The 12,197-nt window shown below is 39.9% G+C and overlaps 1 long non-coding RNA gene across 1 annotated transcript; it reads left to right on the top strand.

The window, feature by feature from the left end:
• Positions 1-10,318: 10,318 nt before the first annotated feature.
• On the top strand, positions 10,319-11,762 carry LOC311060624. The gene is made up of 2 exons (XR_014602292.1): positions 10,319-10,704; positions 11,664-11,762. It is a non-coding gene; the product is annotated as an uncharacterized lncRNA (long non-coding RNA).
• The last annotated feature ends 435 nt before the right edge of the window (positions 11,763-12,197 follow it).

The following is a 12,197-nucleotide window of genomic DNA, read 5'->3' as shown; positions in this document are numbered from 1 at the left end:
TGCATGTGTGTTCGTAAATGTGTGCAGTACATGTATATGGCACTAACACATTTTTTGTCACCATCAAGGCCAAGGCCATCATTTCCAAGTATCTGACTAAGGCGGGCAACAGTCTTGGCAGTGCAGAGCTCAGTTGTGTCAAGGGACCCAACCTGTGTTCCCTGGATACCAGTGTCCTACAGACCATCTCAGAGGACACCCTCAGGTGAGGGGTGTTGGGGAGGGAGCCAGTAGTATCGTAAATCATGTTTACTTTAGTATTTCTTCACTACTTGCACACACTTGAACATCGACATTAATGCAAAAAACTATCATTATAAAAAATGAATTGGGAATATTTTGGGCTTTATTGACAGTGTATAGTAGAGCGAGACAGGAAACAGGGAGAGAGAGATGGGGAATGACATGCAGCAAAGGTTGTCGGGACTGGGATTCAAACTCGCGACACTCTGTCAGACTATGTATGGTATGCGCCTGGACCGCTAGGCCAACGGGCGCCCCCACCCAAAACTATTTTTAACCTAATTAACCCTGGCATCCGTATTTTGGGCTGGCAAAAATAAGAATCAATTATTATTTTATAGAAATAAAAGTCCTAATAATAATAATTCACGCATTTTCACAAATAAAAAAGAAAGTAGTAAAATTAGCATACATTTCTACAAGCAACATCGTACAACAAATTATAAAAGAGTGATGTGTGTGATTCCATGACATATTAGCCAAAAGGTAAATAAGATATGTAAGGGACTGAATTTTAGAGACTGAATAAATGACATTTGTGGTTGAAAATGTGGTAGCACTCTTTTGAGATGTATGCTGTGTGTCTCCTGGTGTTTCCAGTAATTCCAGTTTGCTGGTAGTGTCCAGCTGTACGCTGGAGAAGAAGAAAGTGCTCTTTAACATCGCAGAAAAAGCCTTCTCTGGACTCAGCCACACTACAGCTATCAGCACTACCAGCTTCCAGAATACAGAGCCATTTTTGGGTAAGCAAGCATTCATTCACATGTACATGCGTACAAACACATACTGTATATTGCAGTGGTTCTCAAACATTTCCATGTCAAGGACCCCAAGTTCATACACAACTGTCTGTACTGTACTGTATACCAGTGGTAATAGCCTAACTCAAACATCCTCACAATGTCTCAAATTTCTCACGCACGCACACACACACACACACACACACACACACACACACACACACACACACACACACACACACACACACACACACACACACACACACACACACTTTAGGGATGGATAAATTCAGTATTTTCTTTATGACCTGTAGGTGGTGCATCCCTTTCCTATGTGAGAAGTGCCGCTGCCTCCAATGTCAACATGGACCTGGATACCTGCGTCAATCTGGACCCGAGTGTTGTACAGGTTAGTGGCGTGTGCGTGCGTACGTGCGTGCGGCCTTGTGGTTGTACATCTGGGAAAGGCAAGTGGTTAATGTATGTTTGTATAATATAATAATTTATATCTACAATAACTAGTAACTAAAGATTTCAAATAATTGTAGTGGAGTAACAGTACAATATTTGCTTCTGAGATGTAAGTAAAAGTATAGACAATTGGAAATACTCCAGTAAAGTAAAAGTACCTTCTAATTGTACTTACAATGCTGCGAAGTCCAGAGCTCGATGAATGTTAGGGACCAAAAAAAAAGTCACTACCAATTAACTTTAAATTGCCTGAAACGTACTCCTAACAGGTTTTTGGGGGATTTTTTTTTTTTTTTTACACAATGGTGTCACTACCGAAACGAAAAAAAAATTACTAAGTCCAGAGCTCGATGAATGTTAGGGACCAAAAAAAAATTCTCTACCAATCAACTTTAAATTGCCTGAAACGTACTCCTAACAGATTTTTGGGGGAACAATTTTTTTTTTGGCCTCCACACTTAGTGATTTTTTCGGATTTAACTTCGTTTCGGTAGTGACACAATGGTGTCACTACCGAAACGAAAAAAAATTACTAAGTCCAGAGCTCGATGAATGTTAGGGACCAAAAAAAAAGTCACTACCAATCAACTTTAAATTGCCTGAAACGTACTCCTAACAGGTTTTTGGGGGAATATTTTTTTTTTTTGACACAATGGTGTCACTACCGAAACGAAAAAAAAATTACTAAGTCCAGAGCTCGATGAATGTTAGGGACCAAAAAAAAAGTCTCTACCAATCAACTTTAAATTGCCTGAAACGTACTCCTAACAGGTTTTTGGGGGAATAATTTTTTTTTTGGCCTCCACACTTAGTGATTTTTTCGGATTTAACTTCGTTTAGGGACCGAAATGAAAAAAAAATGACTAAGTCCAGAGCTCGATGAATGTTAGGGACCAAAAAAAAAGTCACTAACAATCAACTTTAAATTGCCTGAAACGTACTCCTAACAGGTTTTTGGGGGAATGTTTTTTTTTTTGACACAATGGTGTCACTACCGAAACGAAAAATTTTCTCTCTCTTTAACATTGCAGAAAAAGCCTTCTCTGGACTCAGCCGCACTACAGCTATCAGCACTACCAGCTTCCAGAATACAGAGCCATTTTTGGGTAAGCAAGCATTCATTCACATATGCGTACAAACACATACTGTATATTGCAGTGGTTCTCAAACATTTCCATGTCAAGGACCCCAAGTTCATACACAACTGTCGGTAGCACTTTACAATAATGACCCGTTATAAAGCATTTATAAACGTTTATAAGTAGTTTGTAAACTATTAACAAATCACTAACAACCTGTTTGTTGACATTCGTAAATGATTACTAAAACCTTTATAACTACAGTTACAAATTATTTGTAAAGTATTAGTAAGTAGTGAACTATTCATGAATAAGCCATTTATATACATCTGTAAAAGATTATTAAATCATTTGTAACGACCCATTCTAAAGCATTTATAAATGTTTATAAGCAGTTTGTAGACTATTAACAAATCATTAACAACCTGTTTATTGACATTCGTAAATGATTACTAAAACCTTTATAACTACGGTTACAAATCATCTATAAAGGTATTAGTAACTATTCATGAATAAGCCATGTATAATACATCTGTAAATGATTATTAAATCATTTGTAACTGATGTTACATAATATATACAAGCTATTGGTAGCTTGTTCATGTTTAACATATGCTTTGTTAAACATTCCTAAAGTATCTATAAATCCTTTGTACATGTTATTATGTGCCCTACAGTAAAGTGAAGACAGTTCATCATTTATGACTGTCTGTTAATGTGGACTTTCTCCTTACCTGTTGCAAACTACCTGGCTTTCATGAATGCAGACACCAAACAATTACTAGAATTATCATTCATGTTAAGCAAATGATGCGTAAGACATTCGTAAAGAGTATGTAAACCATTTGTGGTGTTAGGGACCAAAAAAGTCACTACAAAGTACTACCAATCAACTCTAAATTGCCTGAAACGTACTCCTAACAGGTTTTTGGGGGGACGATTTTGGCCTCCACACTTAGTGATTATTTCGGATTTGTTTCGGTGGTGACCAACTTTCGTTTCGGTAGTTTGATTACAAAATGTAAGTTGTGTAAAAAATAATCTGACTATACTAAGTTGTTATTTGTTTGTTTAAGTCAGGCTATACTCTACTCAGAGTCATAAGTTTACAAAATGTACTAAAGTACAGTGAACGTCTGTGCGGTTTGTCTTCATCACTGAAAATAACGTACATGTAAACTGATGTCATGTGCAGTTGGGGTGAAGAAACACAACCATTTCACTCCTAATAATACCTATTTGATTTGACATCCTGACTTGCTGCTGTAGCTGAGGCTTGAACCTGTTACCTGCGGCTCACTAGTCAGTGACTCTATCCATTCACCTACAGCTGTTTCCTTGGAATCTGTGGTTCTGAAACGTTTTCTTGTCAACCCCCCAAATTGACATGTATTTGGGCAGTGGACCCCAATGTGAAAAAATGTAGTGTCAGGCCCCCCCATGAAAAAGATTTATATTTATGCTGTAACACATTTTTTTAAAGTTATTTGTCTTGTTTGTTGTTCAAGTCAAAGCACCAGGAAGGCTGTACTTGTCAGCCATCTGTTAGCTCAATGGGTTGAGACGCAGTATTCATGATCCAGAGGCCATGAGTTCAAATCCCATTGATGTCTTTCCTATGATTCTTTCCTTTGCAGACTGGCTTCCAGAAGATCAACTGAAAACTACCAGCAAGGCTATATTTGTCATCCAACTGTTAGCTCAATGGGTTGAGACGCAGTATACATGATCCAGAGGCCATGAGTTCAAATCCCATTGATGTCTTTCCTATGATTCTTTCCTTTGCAGACTGGCTTCCAGAAGATCAACTGAAAACTACCAGGAAGGCTGTACTTGTCAGCCATCTGTTAGCTCAATGGGTTGAGACGCAGTATTCATGATCCAGAGGCCATGAGTTCAAATCCCATTGATGTCTTTCCTATGATTCTTTCCTTTGCAGACTGGCTTCCAGAAGATCAACTGAAAACTACCAGCAAGGCTATATTTGTCATCCAACTGTTAGCTCAATGGGTTGAGACGCAGTATACATGATCCAGAGGCCATGAGTTCAAATCCCATTGATGTCTTTCCTATGATTCTTTCCTTTGCAGACTGGCTTCCAGAAGATCAACTGAAAACTACCAGGAAGGCTGTACTTGTTAGCCATCTGTTAGCTCAATGGATTGAGACGCAGTATACATGATCCAGAGGCCATGAGTTCAAATCCCACTGGTGTCTTTACTGTGATGCTTTCCTTTGCAGACTAACTTCTAGAAAAACAAGTTAAAACCACCAGGAAACCTGTAACTCTCAGCCAACAGCTTAGCTCAACTGGTAGAGCGTCTGTCCAATAACATGACTTGACCTGACTTGAGTGGGTTCGATTCCCACTCGAGTCAAGTGTCCCCGGTATCTTGGGGCAACGGCTAAATTGACTGATATCCTTAGTGATGCTTCCCTTTGCAGACTAACTTCTAGAAAACAAGTTAAAACCACCAGGAAACCTGTAACTCTCAGCCAACAGCATAGCTCAACTGGTAGAGCGTCTGTCCAATAACATGACTTGACTTGACTTGAGTGGGTTCGATTCCCACTCGAGTCAAGTGTCCCCGGTAACTTGGGGCAACGGATAAATTGACTGATATCCTTAGTGATGCTTCCCTTTGCAGACTAACTTCTAGAAAAACAAGTTAAAACCACCAGGAAACCTGTAAATCTCAGCCTACAGCATAGCTCAACTGGTAGAGCGTCTGTCCAATAACATGGCTTGACTTGACTTGAGTGGGTTTGATTCCCACTCGAGTCAACTCCAGTCATGTTATTGGAGAGACTTGACTTGAGTGGGTTCGATTCCCACTCGAGTCAAGCCCAGTCATGTTATTGGAGAGACTTGACTTGAGTGGGTTCGATTCCCACTCGAGTCAAGTCCAGTCATGTTATTGGAGAGACTTGACTTGAGTGGGTTCGATTCCAACTCGAGTCAAGTCCAGTCATGTTATTGGAGAGACTTGACTTGAGTGGGTTCGATTCCCACTCGAGTCAAGTCCAGTCATGTTATTGAGTGGATTCCATTTCGGTAGTGACACTACCGAAACGAAAAAAAAATTGTTCCCCCAAAAACCTGTTAGGAGCACGTTTCAGGCAATTTAAAGCTGATTGGTAGTGATTTTTTTGTGGATTTTTTTTTCCGTTTCGGTAGTGACAAAGTGACGTGTGACGAAAACAGAAAAAAAAATGTTCCCCCAAAAACCTGTTAGGAGCACGTTTCAGGCATTTTAAAGCTGATTGGTAGTGATTTTTTTTTGAATTTTTTTTTCCTTTTCGGTAGTGACGAAAAGTGACGAGTGACGAAAACAGAAAAAAAAATGTTCCCCCAAAAACCTGTTAGGAGCACGTTTCAGGCAATTGAAAGCTGATTGGTAGTGATTTTTTTGTGATTTTTTTTTTTCCGTTTCGGTAGTGACGACTAGTGACGAGTGACGAAAACAGAAAAAAAAATGTTCCCCCAAAAACCTGTTAGGAGCACGTTTCAGGCAATTTAAAGATGATTGGTAGTGATTTTTTTGTGAATTTCTTTTCCCGTTTCGGTAGTGACGAAAAGTGACGAGTGACGAAAACAGAAAAAAAATTGTTCCCCCAAAAACCTGTTAGGAGCACGTTTCAGGCAATTTAAAGCTGATTGGTAGTGATTTTTTTGTGAATTCTTTTTTCCGTTTCGGTATTGACTAAAAGTGACGAGTGACGAAAACAGAAAAAAAATTGTTCCCCCAAAAACCTGTTAGAGCACGTTTCAGGCAATTTAAAGTTGATTGGTAGTGACTTTTTTTTTGGTCCCTAACATTCATCGAGCTCTGGACTTAGTCATTTTTTTTCCGTTTCGGTAGTGACACTACCGAAACGAAAAAAAAATTGTTCCCCCAAAAACCTGTTAGGAGTACGTTTCAGGCAATTTAAAGTTGATTGGTAGTGACTTTTTTTTTGGTCCCTAACGGTAGTGACACCATTGTGTCACTAACAAAGTCAAATCCGAAAAAATCACTAAGTGTGGAGGCCAAAAAAAAATGTGTTCCCCCAAAAACCTGTTAGGAGTACAATCCAGGCAATTTAAAGTTGATTGGTAGTGACTTTTTTTTTGGTCCCTAACATTCATCGAGCTCTGGACTTAGTAATTTTTTTTTCGTTTCGGTAGTGACACCATTGTGTCACTACCGAAACGAAGTTAAATGCGAAAAAATCACTAAGTGTGGAGGACAAAATCGTCCCCCCGAAAGCCTGTTAGGAGTATGTTTCAGGCAATTTAGAGTTGATTGGTAGTACTTTGTAGTGACATTTTTTTTTGTCTCTAACATTCATCGAGCTCTGGACTTAGTAAATTCACCATTGGGTCACTACCGAAACGAAAGTTGGTCCCTACCGAAACGAAAGTTAAATCCGAAAAAATCACTAAGTGTGGAGGCCAAAATAGTCCCCCCGAAAACCTGTTAGGAGTACGTTTCAGGCAATTTAGAGTTGATTGGTAGTACTTTGTAGTGACATTTTTTTGGGTCCCTAACATTCATCGAGCTCTGGACTTAGTACATTTATTCTTTCACCATTGGGTCACTACCAAAACGAAAGTTTAATCCGAAAAAATCACTAAGTGTGGAGTCCAAAATCGTCCCCCGAAAACCTGTTAGGAGTACGTTTCAGGCAATTTATAGTTGATTGGTAGTACTTTGTAGTGACACTTTTTGTTGGTCCCTAACATTCAAATGTATTTTTTCACCATTGGGTCACTACCGAAACTCTGGACATGACTAATTCCTGGAACTGGTAGTTCCAGGAACGTCAGGTACGCCGTTCCTGGTAGTACCTGATGGTAGTTTGATACGGTAGTTTGTTATGGCAGTTTGATACAGTAGTTTCATAAGGAACGTAACAGACTACAGCAACCTGCAATCAGCAGACACCGCAGGGAATTGAACCCCATCCTAGTAAACCAGGGGCCTGTTCCTCAAAAGGTGAATAAACTAAGCCTGGACTTAAGCCAAAACCAGACTTGACAAAGTCGGGACCATATAAGCCTTGTTTATTCCGTTCCTCGAAGCAAAGCCAGGCTGAAAAGGAGCGACTTTGTCGAGCTAGGCCTTGTCAAGCCAGGCTATGTCCAGCCAGGATAATGAAGCCAGGCTTCACGTATTTCTATAAAAGACCATGAAAGTCGATAGCAGAATCCTTGAACTTGACCAATCATGGAGTCCAAAACCAGAGCGGCGTTCCTCTCTGTGGCTGAACAGCAGCATTGCAGCAGCTCATGAAATCATACAAGGAAGTGAAAGTGGTTATAAGCGACCGCAATAAATATATCCAGGGAGAAAGCGTTGCAAAGTATTGCAAGCACACACAGAGTGTGTGTGTGTGTGTGTGTGTGTGTGTGTGTGTGCGCGCGCGACGGGACGGGACGGCAACGGGACGCACGGGACGGGGGGTGTACCGCGACGGGGGCCGCGACGGGACGCACGGGACGGGACGGGACGGTTGACCGCGACTGGGGGCCGCGACGGGATGAGCGGGGGACGGGGGCACGGGGGACGGGGGCACGACACGCAATAACCCCACATTTGCAAGACCACTTTGGTAGAGGTTTGGGTTGTGTAGTTACCTTGCCATCATGATGTAACTCCAAAGGTGGACAAGAAATAAAAAATAATTTATTTATATAAATATATAGACATTTTTTATAATATAAAAAAAAATCTGTTATATATTATCAAACATCTAACAACAATATGAACTATAGTGTTAACAGAGTGACAATGACATCACATGAGTCATTGTGAAACAATTATGATTCATGGTCACACACTACTTCAGTAATATCATTAATTTGATTATATCTGATTGTATTTATTTCATTTTATTTGAATGCAAGGTCATTAAAATGAGTCCATATTCAAACACATGTGTTGAATTAACTGTGGAAAAACTTGAAGAACAAGGCACTGGATTAAGTAAGCTTGGCTGTTAGCCTGCTCCTGACTAGGGTTTAACATTTTCCGGGAAATAGCTAATTTTAATTCCCGGGAATTTTCAGACCTTTTCCCGGGCTTCCCGGGAATTCCCGTTAAAGGGTAAAAAAAAAAAAAAGTGCCCAATAAATGCATTTATATGTAGATACTTAAATAGACAATTTTACACGAGGTGCCCAAATGTCCCTATTGTGTCCACCTATGAACTTGCACTAATAATGACTTAATTTGATTTTTAAAAATCATATAAATATAATATATAAATATAATAGCCTGCGGAGATCTGCCCTGTTGCGCTCAAATCGCACTCAAACAATGTCAAACTCTAGCTGCTGAAATAAACGTTCCATTTGTATCATTATTGACAAGAGAATTTGCAAAAGGAATATGTATTTATTGTCCATCAGAGCGCCGGTGAGGTCACAGCTTTTCTCTACTTTTGTAGGATATTGATTTGATAGCCTAAACTTGTCATTTGTTTGCAGTTATTAATTTATATTAGGCTACTTGCTGGATATTATAAGACTCCATTTTGGGATGTTGGCTGTATGTTGTCTATTAATCTATATTTTGTTGTTGATCAAATGTGGGGTTTTGTAGTGTGATTTTGATGTGCACATGCATGCGCTGCCAGCACTGACAATCAATGAGACAGACAGCTGTTGTGCAGTTCACTTGTTCTACTGGGTAGTTCTAGTAAAATGGTAGTTTGAACGTTCTAAAATGCAAGTGTAGGTAGGGTAGGCTACATTAATGATGATAAAAAAAATCGGACCACATCGGTCTAATACTCTCTCTCTCTCTCTCTCTCTCTCCCTCCCGGGATCCCGGGAATCCCGAATTCCCGGGATTCCCGCATCCCGGGAATCCCGGTGTTAAACACTACTCCTGACCAGGCTAACTTCACAGCTAAATTGCCATGGTAACTAAGGTAGGCTTGCTTCAATTCTCTTTTGAGGAATCGGGTCATGGCTAAACTTAGCCAGGGTGAACTGGCTAAACTAATCTTCAAGCTAATTCAGCTTTTGAGGAAACGATTCAGCCCTAATCCTGGCTAAATTAAGCCAGGATAGGTGTTAAAGCCAGGCTTAAGCTCTAATTCCCTTTTGAGGAACAGGCCCCATGAGTACCATACCAGCGTCTTGACTTGCTTCTTGACTTATTTACAATATAGTGTTAAGTCTGTAGACAGACTATCTGCTCATTGTTTTAATTCTAAAGTGACAAGTTATACATTAAAAAAAGTCTGCATTTTTTAAATAAATCTCAAAGGGATATCAAATACTGCTATCAGATGGGGGCCCGTGGTCAAATACATATTAATATTAATTTGGGGGTCTTTGATATGAAAATGTTTGAGAACCACTGGTTTAAATAACATTTAGAAAGGAAGCCCAAATAAGCAACTACAGTTTAGAAACAAGCCCAGAAAACAAGCCCAGAAAACGTTATAAGCCACTTTGCAAACAAACAAGCCCAAAGTCACTTATAATAAGCAGACATGGCAACACTGATCATAGCTTTTATCAAACCCGGAAGTTATGCAGGAATGCCTACTGAGTGTCAAAAAATACTTTCTGGCCTTGACAGCCCATGCATCCAAACAGAAAAGTCATATCTGATTGCATTAAACAACATTAAACAATGTTAAACTCACTTTGCATGTTGCTTTGCCACTCGCTTTGCCACTCCATGTGCCATTCACTTTAAAGGGACACTTCACCCAAAACCTTTTTTCATGAAGTCTAGGACCCCATAAACATGATCCTGGTGTTTTTTTTGTGTTGTATCTGTGTTTTTAGATTTTTGATCCGTTTGATCCGTGAGACACGGCTGAAAGCGTCAAATGACGCGGAAAATGACGTTTTCAGCCGTGTCTCACCTTATGTCCGCACTACATACTGCAGGTGACTACAGGTGTAGTTCAAACCCAAACCAACCCCCATGGTTCAAAGGACCGGCCCCTGAGGGTGTCTCCCAAACATTTCCCCACTCGGCAACTCCCTTTAGCTACCTCACACATGTACTGTCATGGCGTGTGTGTAAACATATCAGAGTTATACTTTAGTACCCGGACCCACACGCAGCTAAGGCGGGCAGTGAGGAGCAACAACCCGTCGGGGATGTTTCTTAGTGGAACTGACAATGTACACGGACCGTGGACGGTGGACGCTTGTCTCTCGAGTAAGTAAACATGCTGTAAAGTTGCCACTATCACTATAATCTCATGTTGTATATCCCTTGGGTAGACTAAACTAGCTTGTGGAGCCTGGCGTGAACGGAACGTTTGTCATTGTTGACTTTGATGTAGCCTCGGTGTTGGCACTTTTTCCATTCACAGCCCTTTCATCTACATAAACGTTCATATTTCAAATATAAAATTCTTACCCCGTGGCCACAGATGTTACAATTGGAATCGGATGGGTCTAAGTACATGTATCTTCCATATTGTTCAATAAAAAAACATTTAAATCCGAACGGTGGCCATTTTCTCATAGATGTTTAATGTATCAGAGTGCAATACACATCCCAACCGATAGGGTCGCGTAATTGAAAGCATAAGGAGAAAATGGCCACCGATTGGATTAAAATGCTTTTTATTAAACAATACGGAAGATACTGGTACTTAGACCCACCCGATTCAAATTGTAACATCCGTGGCATGAGGTCAGCACTTTATATTTGAAATTTGAACGTTTATGTAGATGTACGTCTGTACATGTAGAAAGTGCAAACACCAGGTTGAAGCTCCGCCATGACTGACATGTTTCGTCCCGACTGACGGCCGTGTGCGTAGAGTAGCACAACGTCACTTTACTTACTGATTGCGTTCGACTCGTTTCACTAAAATTAAAACGGACTGCGGGTAATGGGAGAAGACAAGTGTCTCTTGTTCACAAAAAAAGTATGGTTACATGAAATTAATTAATCTCTGTGCAGGGAGGGAAAAAGAAAAGGGTGCGTCGTTTGTCCCCGCCTTATAGCAGATCTACAAGCTCACAACGCGTCGCGGACTCAACACTTTGTGAGCTTGTAGGTCTGCTATTTTCGGTGCGCATGCAACTAAGAACAAATTATGTATCACGTCGGATGATATCCATGTAAACTACAAGTCTAATCTAATGTGTTCTTTCCAATGACAGGACAGAAAGTCGTCATCAGCCTGCAAAAATGGAACTGCTGTTGAAGACCTGGGACTACAGCCATATATATTATTTTTCTAAATAAAACGGTTACATTTACACACTGCTTGCTCTACTCATTGGTATATTCTACATTGTGTAAGCATTTATAATGACAAAATGTATGAACACCCAAATCTATAAGGGTTCTTTTGAACGGTTTCATGATATAGGATAGGAGATGGTCTTTCATTTGGCAGAATATGGTACATAATTACATGACTTGTAAGCATTACAGATATAATAGTGAAAAACTCTTGTTCATTCTCTTAGTATTTACTTCGACATGCAATCATTATTTTTCTGGGGACCCCAGCACGTTGGATTCAACTTTACTGGTCTTAGATACAATAGGCTATAGTAAAACCTAACATTATCCATATACACCAATTGAAAGCATGAAACTGTCTCAGTTGAAAATAAAAAGAAAACGATTCGGCTGTGTATGACAAGAGTATTTGAACATTAGCATGTCATCTATTCTAAAGTAATGGC

Source organism: Gymnoscopelus microlampas (genome assembly GCF_963454915.1).
Source record: "Gymnoscopelus microlampas genome assembly, chromosome: 14".
Taxonomy (NCBI): Eukaryota; Metazoa; Chordata; class Actinopteri; order Myctophiformes; family Myctophidae; genus Gymnoscopelus; species Gymnoscopelus microlampas.
Note: the sequence above shows the minus strand (reverse complement) of the source record. Positions and strands in the feature narration are given on the sequence as shown.